Source organism: Cavia porcellus, unplaced genomic scaffold (assembly GCF_034190915.1).
Source record: "Cavia porcellus strain 051 isolate PalLab524CR breed Dunkin Hartley unplaced genomic scaffold, mCavPor4.1 scaffold_44, whole genome shotgun sequence".
In the NCBI taxonomy this organism is placed as follows: domain Eukaryota; kingdom Metazoa; phylum Chordata; class Mammalia; order Rodentia; family Caviidae; genus Cavia; species Cavia porcellus.
In genome coordinates this window covers 4,975,476-4,988,200 of record NW_026947527.1, presented here as the reverse complement: position 1 = coordinate 4,988,200, position 12,725 = coordinate 4,975,476, and positions in this window count along the sequence as shown.

Below are 12,725 nucleotides of genomic sequence, written 5' to 3'. Positions count from 1 at the left end.
TGCTGACCACCCCGCGGTGCTTTTCTCCATCCTACATTGCGACTCACTGCCTATCCTAATTCAGACCCTCCGATTCACACCACCCCGTGATGTTTTTCTCACTCCTACTAGTGAATGTAATGTAACACACACCCATACAATGGGAACCACCCCGTGATGTTTTTCTCCTCCTACTAGTGACTGTAATGTAACACACACCCATACAATGCGCACCACCCCCCGATGTTTTTCAGAAACCTATCCTACATTGCCACTGCATGTTCCCTGACCTCTCCATGCTGACCACAACGCGGTGCTTTTCTCCATCCTACATTGCCACTCACTGCCTTTCCTAATTCAGACCCTCCGATTCACACCACCCCGTGATGTTTTTCTCACTCCTACTAGTGAATGTAATGTAACACACACCCATACAATGCTCACCACCCCGTGATGTTTTTCTCACTCCTACTAGTGAATGTAATGTAACAGACCCCCAGACAATTCGCACCACCCTGCGATGTTTTTCAGAAACCTATCCTACATTGCCACTGCATGTTCCCTGACCTCCCCATGCTGACCACCGCGCGGTGCTTTTTTCCATCATAGATTGCAACTCACTGCCTATCCTAATTCAGACCCTCCGATTCAAACCACCCCGTGATGTTTTTCTCACTCCTAGTAGTGAATGTAATATAACACACACCCATACAATGCGCACCACCCCGCGATGTTTTTCAGAAACCTATCCTACATTGCCACTGCATGTTCCCTGACCTCCCCATGCTGACCACCCCGCGGTGCTTTTCTCCATCCTACATTGCGACTCACTGCCTATCCTAATTCAGACCCTCCGATTCACACCACCCCGTGATGTTTTTCTCACTCCTACTAGTGAATGTAATGTAACACACACCCATACAATGCGCACCACCCCGTGATGTTTTTTAGAAACCTATCCTACATTGCCGCTGCATGTTGCCTGACCTCCCCATGCTGACCACCCCGCGGTGCTTTTCTCCAACCTACATTTCCACTCATTGCCTATCCTAATTCAGACCCTCCGATTCACACCACCCCGTGATGTTTTTCTCACTCCTACTAGTGAATGTAATGTAACACACACCCAAACAATGCGCACCAACCCGTGATGTTTTTCTCACTCCTACTAGTGAATGTAATGTAACACACTCCCATACAATGCGCACCACCCCGCGATGTTTTTCAGAAACCTATCCTGCATTGCCACTGCATGTTCCCTGACCTCCCGAAGCTGACCACCCCGCGGTGCTTTTGTCCATCCTACATTGCCACTCACTGCCTATCCTAATACAGACTCTCCGATTCACACCACCCCGTGATGTTTTTCTCACTCCTACTAGTGAATGTAATGTTACACACACCCATACAATGCGCACCACCCCGTGATTTTTTTCTCATTCCTACTAGTGATTGTAATATAACACACACCCATACAATGCGCACCACCCCGTGATGTTTTTCTCACTCCTACTAGTGAATGTAATGTAACACACACCCATACAATGCGCACCACCCCGTGATGTTTTTCTCACTCCTACTAGTGAATGTAATGTTACACACACCCATAAAATGCGCACCACCCTGCAATGTTTTTCAGAAACCTATCCTACATTGCCACTGCATGTTCCCTGACCTCCCCATGCTGACCACCCCGCGGTGCTTTTCTCCATCCTACATTTCCTCTCACTGCCTATCCTAATTCAGACCCTCCGATTCACACCACCCCGTGATGTTTTTCTCACTCCTACTAGTGAATGAAATGTAACACACACCCATACAATGCGCACCACCCCGTGATGTTTTTCTCACTCCTAGTATTGAATGTAATATAACACACACCCATACAATGCGCACCACCCCGTAATGTTTTTCTCACTCCTACTAGTGAATGTAATGTAAAACACACCCATACAATGCGCACCACCCCGCGATGTTTTGCAGAAACCTATCCTGCATTGCCACTGCATGTTCCCTGTCCTCCCCATGCTGACCACCCCGCGGTGCTTTTCTCCATCCTACATTGCCACTCACTGCCTATCCTAATTCAGACCCTGCGATTCACACGACCCCATGATGTTTTTTCACTCCTACCAATGAATGTAACGTAACACACACCCATAGAATGCGCACCACCCCGCGATGTTTTCCAGAAATCTATCCTACAATGCCACTACATGTTCCATGACATCCCCATGCTGACCAACCCGCGGTGCTTTTCTCCAACCTACATTGCCACTCACTGCCTATCCTAATTCCGACCCTCCGATTCACACCACCCCGTGATGTTTTTCTCACTCCTACTAGTGAATGTAATGTAACACACACCCATACAATGCGCACCACCCCGTGATGTTTTTCTCACTCCTACTAGTGAATGTAATGTAACACACACCCATACAATGCGCACCACCCCATGATTTTTTTTCTCATTCCTACTAGTGAATGTAATGTAACACACACCCATACAATGCGCACCACCCCGTGATGTTTTTCTCACTCCTACTAGTGAATGTAATGTAACACACACCCATACAATGCGCACCACCCCGTGATGTTTTTCTCACTCCTACTAGTGAATGTAATGTAACACACACCCATACAATGCGCTCCACCCCGCGATGTTTTTCAGAAACCTATCCTACATTGCCACTGCATGTTCCCTGACCTCCCGAAGCTGACGACCCCGCGGTGCTTTTCTCCATCCTACATTGCAACTCACTGCCTATCCTAATTCAGACCCTCCGATTCACACCACCCCGTGATGTTTTTCTCACTCCTAGTAGTGAATGTAATATAACACACACCCATACAATGCGCACCACCCCGCGATGTTTTTCAGAAACCTATCCTACATTGCCACTGCATGTTCCCTGACCTCCCCATGCTGACCACCCCGTGGTGCTTTTCTCCATCCTACATTGCCACTCACTGACTAGCAAATTCAGACCCTGCGATTCACACCACCCCGTGATGTTTTTCTCACTCCTACTAGTGAATGTAATGTAACACACACCCATACAATGCGCACCACCCCGTGATGTTTTTCTCACTCCTACTAGTGAATGTAATGTAACACAAACCCATACAATGCGCACCACCCCGCGATGTTTTTCAGAAACCTATCCTATATTGCCACTGCATGTTCCCTGACCTCCCCATGCTGACCACCCCGCGGTGCTTTTCTCCATCCTACATTGCCACTCACTGCCTATCCTAATTCAGTCCCTCCGATTCACACCACCCCGTGATGTTTTTCTAACTCCTCCTAGTGAATGTAATGTAACACACACCCATACAATGCGCACCACCCCGTGATGACTTTCTCACTCCTAATAGTGAATGTAATGTAACACACACCCATACAATGCGCACCACCCCGTGATGTTTTTCAGAAAACTATCCTACATTGCCACTGCATGTTCCGAGACCTCCCATGCTGACTACCCCGCGGTGCTTTTCTCCATCCTCCATTGCAACTCACTGCCTATCCTAATTCAGACCCTCCGATTCACACCACCCCGTGATGTTTTTCTCACTCCTACTAGTGAATGTAATTTAACACACACCCATACAATGCGCACCACCCCGTGATGTTTTTCTCACACCAACTAGTGAATGTAATGTAACACACACGCATACAATGCGCACCACCCCACGATGTTTTTCAGAAACCTATCCTACATTGCCACTGCATGTTCCCTGACCTCCCCATGCTGACCACACCGCGGTGCTTTTCTCCATCCTACATGGCCACTCACGGCCTATCCTAATTCAGACCCTCCGATTCACACCACCCCGTGATGTTTTTCTCACTCCTACTAGTGAATGTAATGTAACACACACCCATACAATGCGCACTACCCCGCGATGTTTTCTCACTCCTACTAGTGAATGTAATGTAACACACACCCATACAATGCGCACCACCTGCGATGTTTTTCAGAAACCTATCCTACATTGCCACTGCATGTTCCTTGACGTGCCCATGCTGACCACCCCGCGGTGCTTTTCTCCATCCTACATTGCCACTCACAGATTATCCTAATTCAGACCCTCCGATTCACACCACCCCGTGATGTTTTTCTCACTATTACTAGTGACTGTAATGTAACACACAACCATACAATGCGCACCACCCCGTGATGCTTTTCTCACTCCTCCTAGTGAACGTAATGTAACACACACCCATACAATGGGAACCACCCCGTGATGTTTTTCTCCTCCTACTAGTGACTGTAATGTAACACACACCCATACAATGCGCACCACCCCCCGATGTTTTTCAGAAACCTATCCTACATTGCCACTGCATGTTCCCTGACCTCTCCATGCTGACCACAACGCGGTGCTTTTCTCCATCCTACATTGCCACTCACTGCCTTTCCTAATTCAGACCCTCCGATTCACACCACCCCGTGATGTTTTTCTCACTCCTACTAGTGAATGTAATGTAACACACACCCATACAATGCTCACCACCCCGTGATGTTTTTCTCACTCCTACTAGTGAATGTAATGTAACAGACCCCCAGACAATTCGCACCACCCTGCGATGTTTTTCAGAAACCTATCCTACATTGCCACTGCATGTTCCCTGACCTCCCCATGCTGACCACCGCGCGGTGCTTTTTTCCATCATAGATTGCAACTCACTGCCTATCCTAATTCAGACCCTCCGATTCAAACCACCCCGTGATGTTTTTCTCACTCCTAGTAGTGAATGTAATATAACACACACCCATACAATGCGCACCACCCCGCGATGTTTTTCAGAAACCTATCCTACATTGCCACTGCATGTTCCCTGACCTCCCCATGCTGACCACACCGTGGTGCTTTTCTCCATCCTACATTGCCACTCACTGCCTAGCAAATTCAGACCCTGCGATTCACACCACCCCGTGATGTTTTTCTCACTCCTACTAGTGAATGTAATGTAACACACACCAATACAATGCGCACCACCCTGTGATGTTTTTCTCACTCCTACTAGTGAATGTAATGTAACACACACCCATACAATGCGCACCACCCCGTGATGTTTTTCTAAATCCTCCTAGTGAATGTAATGTAACACACACCCATACAATGCACACCATCCCGTGATGATTTTCTCACTCCTACTAGTGAATGTAATGTAACACACACCCATACAATGCGCACCACCCCGTGATGTTTTTCAGAAAACTATCCTACATTGCCACTGCATGTTCCCTGACCTCCCCTGCTGACTACCCCGCAGTGCTTTTCTCCATCCTACATTGCAACTCACTGCCTATCCTAATTCAGACCATCCGATTCACACCACACCGTGATGTTTTTCTCACTCCTACTAGTGAATGTAATGTAACACACACCCATACAATGCGCACCACCCCGTGATGTTTTTCTCACTCCTACTAGTGAATGTAATGTAACACACACCCATACAATGCACAGCACCCCTCGATGTTTTTCAGAAACCGATCCTACATTGCCACTGCATGTTAGCTGACCTCCCCATGCTGACCACCCCGCGGTGCTTTTCTCCATCCTACATTGCCACTCACTGCCTATCCTAATTCAGACCCTCCGATTCACACCTCCCCGCGATGTTTTTCTCACTCCTTCTAGTGAATGTAATGTAACACACACCCATACAATGCGCACCACCCCGCGATGTTTTTCAGAAACCTATCCTACATTGCCACTGCATGTTCCCTGACATCCCCATGCTGACCACCCCGCGGTGCTTTTCTCCATCCTACATTGCCACTCACTGACTATCCTAATTCAGACCCTCCGATTCACACCACCCCGTGATGTTTTTCTCACTCCTACTAGTGAATGTAATGTAACACACACCGAAACAATGCGCACCACCCCACGATGTTTTTCAGAAACCTATCCTACATGGCCACATGCATGATCCCTGACCTCCCCATGCTGACCACCCCGCGGTGCTTTTCTCCATCCTACATTGCCACTCACTGCCTATCCTAATTCAGACCCTCCGATTCACACACCACGTGATGTTTTTCTCACTCCTACTAGTGAATGTAATGTAAGACACACCCATACAATGCGCAACACCCCGTGATGTTTTTCTCACTCCTATTAGTGACTGAAATGTAACACACACCCATACAATGCGCACCACCCCGCCATGTTTTTCAGAAACCTATCCTACATTGCCACTGCATGTTCCCTGACCTCCCCATGCTGACCACCCCGCGGTGCTTTTCTCCATCCTACATTGCGACTCACTGCCTATCCTAATTCAGACCCTCCGATTCACACCACCCCGTGATGTTTTTCTCACTCCTACTAGTGAATGTAATGTAACACACACCCATACAATGCGCACCACCCCGTGATGTTTTTTAGAAACCTATCCTACATTGCCGCTGCATGTTGCCTGACCTCCCCATGCTGACCACCCCGCGGTGCTTTTCTCCAACCTACATTTCCACTCATTGCCTATCCTAATTCAGACCCTCCGATTCACACCACCCCGTGATGTTTTTCTCACTCCTACTAGTGAATGTAATGTAACACACACCCAAACAATGCGCACCAACCCGTGATGTTTTTCTCACTCCTACTAGTGAATGTAATGTAACACACACCCATACAATGCGCACCACCCCGCGATGTTTTTCAGAAACCTATCCTACATTGCCACTTCATGTTTCCTGACCTCCACATGCTGACCACCTCGCGGTGCTTTTCTCCATCCTACATTGCCACTCACTGCCTATCCTAATTCAGACCCTCTGAATCACACCACCCCGTGATGTTTTTCTCACTCCTACTAGTGAATGTAATATAACACACACGCATACAATGCGCACCACCCCGTGATGTTTTTCAGAAACTATGCTACATTGCCTCTGCATGTTCCCTGACCTGCCCATGCTGACCACCCCGCGGTGCTTTTCTCCATCCTACATTGCCACGCACTGCCTATCCTAATTCAGACCCTCCGATTCACACCACCCCGTGATGTTTTTCTCACTCCTAGTTGTGAATGTAGTGTAACACACACCCATACAATGAGCACCACCCCGCGATGTTTTTCTCACTCCTACTAGTGAATGTAATGTAACACACACCCATACCATGCGCACCACCCCGTGATGTTTTTTAGAAACCTATCCTACATTGCCACTGCATGTTCCCTGACCTCCCCATGCTGACCACCGCGTGGTGCTTTTCTCCATCCTACATTGCCACTCACTGCCTATCCTAATTCAGACCCTCCGAATCACACCACCCCGTCATGTTTTTCTCACTCCTAGTAGTGAATGTAATGTAACACACACCCATACAATGCGCACCACCCCGTGATGTTTTTCTCACTCCTACTAGTGAATGTAATGTAACACACACCCATACAATGCCCACCACCCCGCGATGTTTTTCAGAAACCTATCCTACATTGCCACTGCATGTTCCCTGACCTCCTTATGCTGACCACCCCGCGTTGCTTTTCTCCATCCTACATTGCCACTCACTGCCTATCCTAATTCAGACCCTCCGATTCACACTACCCTGTGATGTTTATCTCACTCCTACTAGTGAATGTAATGTAACACACACCCATACAATGCGCACCACCCCGCGATGTTTTTCAGAAACCTATCCTACATTGCCACTGCATGTTCCCTGACTTCCCCATGCTGACCAACCCGCGGTGCTTTTCTCCATCCTACATTGCTACTCAGTGCCTATCCTAATTCAGACCCTCCGAATCACACCACCCCGTGATGTTTTTCTCACTCCTAGTAGTGAATGTAATGTAACACAAACCCATACAATGCGCACCACCCCGTGATGTTTTTCTCACTCCTACTAGTGAATGTAATGTAACACACACCCACACAATGCGCACCACCCCACGATGTTTTTCAGAAACCTATCCTACATTGCCACTGCATGTTCCCTGACCTCCCCATGCTGACAACCCCGCGGTGCTTTTCTCCATCCTACATTGCCACTCACTGCCTATCCTAATTCAGACCCTCCGAATCACACCACCCCGTGATGTTTTTCTCACTCTTACTAGTGAATGTAATGTAACACACACCCATACAATGCCCACCACCCCGCGATGTTTTTCAGAAACCTATCCTACATTGCCACTGCATGTTCCCTGACCTCCCCATGCTGACCACCCGGCGGTGCTTTTCTCCATCCTACATTGCCACTCACTGCCTATCCTAATTCAGACCCTCCGAATCACACCACACCGTGATGTTTTTCTCACTCATACTAGTGAATGTAATGTAACACATACCCATACAATGCGCACCAGCCCGTGATGTTTTTCTTACTCCTACTAGTGAATGTAATGTAACACACACCCATACAATGCGAACCACCCCGCGATGTTTTTCAGAAACCTATTCTACATTGCCACTGCATGTTCCCTGACCTCCCCATGCTGACCACCCCGCGGTGCTTTTCTCCATCCTACATTGCCACTCACTGCCTATCCTAATTCAGACCCTCCGATTCACACCACCCCGTGATGTTTTTCTCACTCCTACTAGTGAATGTAATGTAACACACACCCATACAATGCGCACCAACCCGTGATGTTTTTTTCACTCCTACTAGTGAATGTAATGTAACACACACCCATACAATGCGCACCACCCCGCGATGTTTTTCAGAAACCTATCCTACATTGCCACTGCATGTTCCCTGACCTCCCCTTGCTGACCACCCCGCGGTGCTTTTCTCCATCCTACATTGCCACTCACTGCCTATCCTATTTCAGACCCTCCGAATTACACCACCCCATGATGTTTTTCTCACTCCTACTAGTGAATGTAATGTAACACACACCCATACAATGCCCACCACCCCGCGATGTTTTTCAGAAACCTATCCTACATTGCCACTGCATGTTACCTGACTTCACAATGCTGACCACCCCGCGGTGCTTTTCTCCATCCTACATTGCCACTCACTGCCTATCCTAATTCAGACCCTCCGATTCACACCACCCCGTGATGTTTATCTCACTCCTACTAGTGAATGTAATGTAACACATACCCATACAATGCGCACCACACCGCGATATTTTTCAGAAACCTATCCTACATTGCCACTGCATGTTCCCTGACCTCCCCATGCTGACCACCCCGCGGTGCTTTTCTCAATCCTACATTGCCACTCACAGCCTATCCTAATTGAGACCCTCCGATTCACACCACCCCTCGATGTTTTTCTCACTCCTTCTAGTGAATGTAATGTAACACACACCCATACAATGCGCACCACCCCGCGATGTTTTTCAGAAACCTATCCTACATTGCCACTGCATGTTCCCTGACCTCCCCATGCTGACCACCCCGCGGTGCTTTTCTCAAACCTACATTGCCACTCACTGACTATCCTAATTCAGACCCTCCGATTCACACCACCCCGTGATGTTTTTCTCACTCCTACTAGTGAATGTAATGTAACACACACCCATACAATGCGCAACACCCCGTGATGTTTTTCTCACTCCTGTTAGTGACTGAAATGTAACACACACCCAACAATGCGCACCACCCCGCCATGTTTTTCAGAAACCTATCCTACATTGCCACTGCATGTTCCCTGACCTCCCCATGCTGACCACCCCGCGGTGCTTTTCTCCATCCTACATTGCGACTCACTGCCTATCCTAATTCAGACCCTCCGATTCACACCACCCCGTGAGGTTTTTCTCACTCCTACTAGTGAATGTAATGTAACACACATCCATACAATGCGCACCACCCCGTGATGTTTTTTAGAAACCTATCCTACATTGCCACTGCATGTTGCCTGACCTCCCCATGCTGACCACCCCGCGGTGCTTTTCTCCATCCTACATTTCCACTCACTGCCTATCCTAATTCAGACCCTCCGATTCACACCACCCCGTGATGTTTTTCTCACTCCTAGTAGTGAATGTAATGTAACACAAACCCATACAATGCGCACCACCCCGTGATGTTTTTCTCACTCCTACTAGTGAATGTAATGTAACACACACCCACACAATGCGCACCACCCCACGATGTTTTTCAGAAACCTATCCTACATTGCCACTGCATGTTCCCTGACCTCCCCATGCTGACAACCCCGCGGTGCTTTTCTCCATCCTACATTGCCACTCACTGCCTATCCTAATTCAGACCCTCCGAATCACACCACCCCGTGATGTTTTTCTCACTCTTACTAGTGAATGTAATGTAACACACACCCATACAATGCCCACCACCCCGCGATGTTTTTCAGAAACCTATCCTACATTGCCACTGCATGTTCCCTGACCTCCCCATGCTGACCACCCGGCGGTGCTTTTCTCCATCCTACATTGCCACTCACTGCCTATCCTAATTCAGACCCTCCGAATCACACCACACCGTGATGTTTTTCTCACTCATACTAGTGAATGTAATGTAACACACACCCATACAATGCGCACCAGCCCGTGATGTTTTTCTTACTCCTACTAGTGAATGTAATGTAACACACACCCATACAATGCGAACCACCCCGCGATGTTTTTCAGAAACCTATTCTACATTGCCACTTCATGTTCCCTGACCTCCCCATGCTGACCACCCCGCGGTGCTTTTCTCCATCCTACATTGCCACTCACTGCCTATCCTAATTCAGACCCTCCGATTCACACCACCCCGTGATGTTTTTCTCACTCCTACTAGTGAATGTAATGTAACACACACCCATACAATGCGCACCAACCCGTGATGTTTTTTTCACTCCTACTAGTGAATGTAATGTAACACACACCCATACAATGCGCACCACCCCGCGATGTTTTTCAGAAACCTATCCTACATTGCCACTGCATGTTCCCTGACCTCCCCTTGCTGACCACCCCGCGGTGCTTTTCTCCATCCTACATTGCCACTCACTGCCTATCCTATTTCAGACCCTCCGAATTACACCACCCCATGATGTTTTTCTCACTCCTACTAGTGAATGTAATGTAACACACACCCATACAATGCCCACCACCCCGCGATGTTTTTCAGAAACCTATCCTACATTGCCACTGCATGTTACCTGACTTCACAATGCTGACCACCCCGCGGTGCTTTTCTCCATCCTACATTGCCACTCACTGCCTATCCTAATTCAGACCCTCCGATTCACACCACCCGTGATGTTTATCTCACTCCTACTAGTGAATGTAATGTAACACATACCCATACAATGCGCACCACACCGCGATATTTTTCAGAAACCTATCCTACATTGCCACTGCATGTTCCCTGACCTCCCCATGCTGACCACCCCGCGGTGCTTTTCTCAATCCTACATTGCCACTCACAGCCTATCCTAATTGAGACCCTCCGATTCACACCACCCCTCGATGTTTTTCTCACTCCTTCTAGTGAATGTAATGTAACACACACCCATACAATGCGCACCACCCCGCGATGTTTTTCAGAAACCTATCCTACATTGCCACTGCATGTTCCCTGACCTCCCCATGCTGACCACCCCGCGGTGCTTTTCTCAAACCTACATTGCCACTCACTGACTATCCTAATTCAGACCCTCCGATTCACACCACCCCGTGATGTTTTTCTCACTCCTACTAGTGAATGTAATGTAACACACACCCATACAATGCGCAACACCCCGTGATGTTTTTCTCACTCCTGTTAGTGACTGAAATGTAACACACACCCAACAATGCGCACCACCCCGCCATGTTTTTCAGAAACCTATCCTACATTGCCACTGCATGTTCCCTGACCTCCCCATGCTGACCACCCCGCGGTGCTTTTCTCCATCCTACATTGCGACTCACTGCCTATCCTAATTCAGACCCTCCGATTCACACCACCCCGTGAGGTTTTTCTCACTCCTACTAGTGAATGTAATGTAACACACATCCATACAATGCGCACCACCCCGTGATGTTTTTTAGAAACCTATCCTACATTGCCACTGCATGTTGCCTGACCTCCCCATGCTGACCACCCCGCGGTGCTTTTCTCCATCCTACATTTCCACTCACTGCCTATCCTAATTCAGACCCTCCGATTCACACCACCCCGTGATGTTTTTCTCACTCCTACTAGTGAATGTAATGTAACACACACCCAAACAATGCGCACCAACCCGTGATGTTTTTCTCACTCCTACTAGTGAATGTAATGTAACACACACCCATACAATGCGCACCAGCCCGCGATGTTTTTCAGAAACCTATCCTACATTGCCACTGCATGTTCCCTGACCTCCACATGCTGACCACCTCGCGGTGCTTTTCTCCATCCTACATTGCCACTCACTGCCTATCCTAATTCAGACCCTCCGAATCACCCCACCCCGTGATGTTTTTCTCACTCTTATTAGTGAATGTAATGTAACACACACCCATACAATGCCCACCACCCCGCGATGTTTTTCAGAAACCTATCCTACATTGCCACTGCATGTTCGCTGACCTCCCCATGCTGACCACCCGGCGGTGCTTTTCTCCATCCTACATTGCCACTCACTGCCTATCCTAATTCAGACCCTCCGAATCACACCACACCGTGATGTTTTTCTCACTCATACTAGTGAATGTAATGTAACACACACCCATACAATGCGCACCAGCCCGTGATGTTTTTCTCACTCCTACTAGTGAATGTCATGTAACACACACCCATACAATGCGAACCACCCCGCGATGTTTTTCAGAAACCTATTCT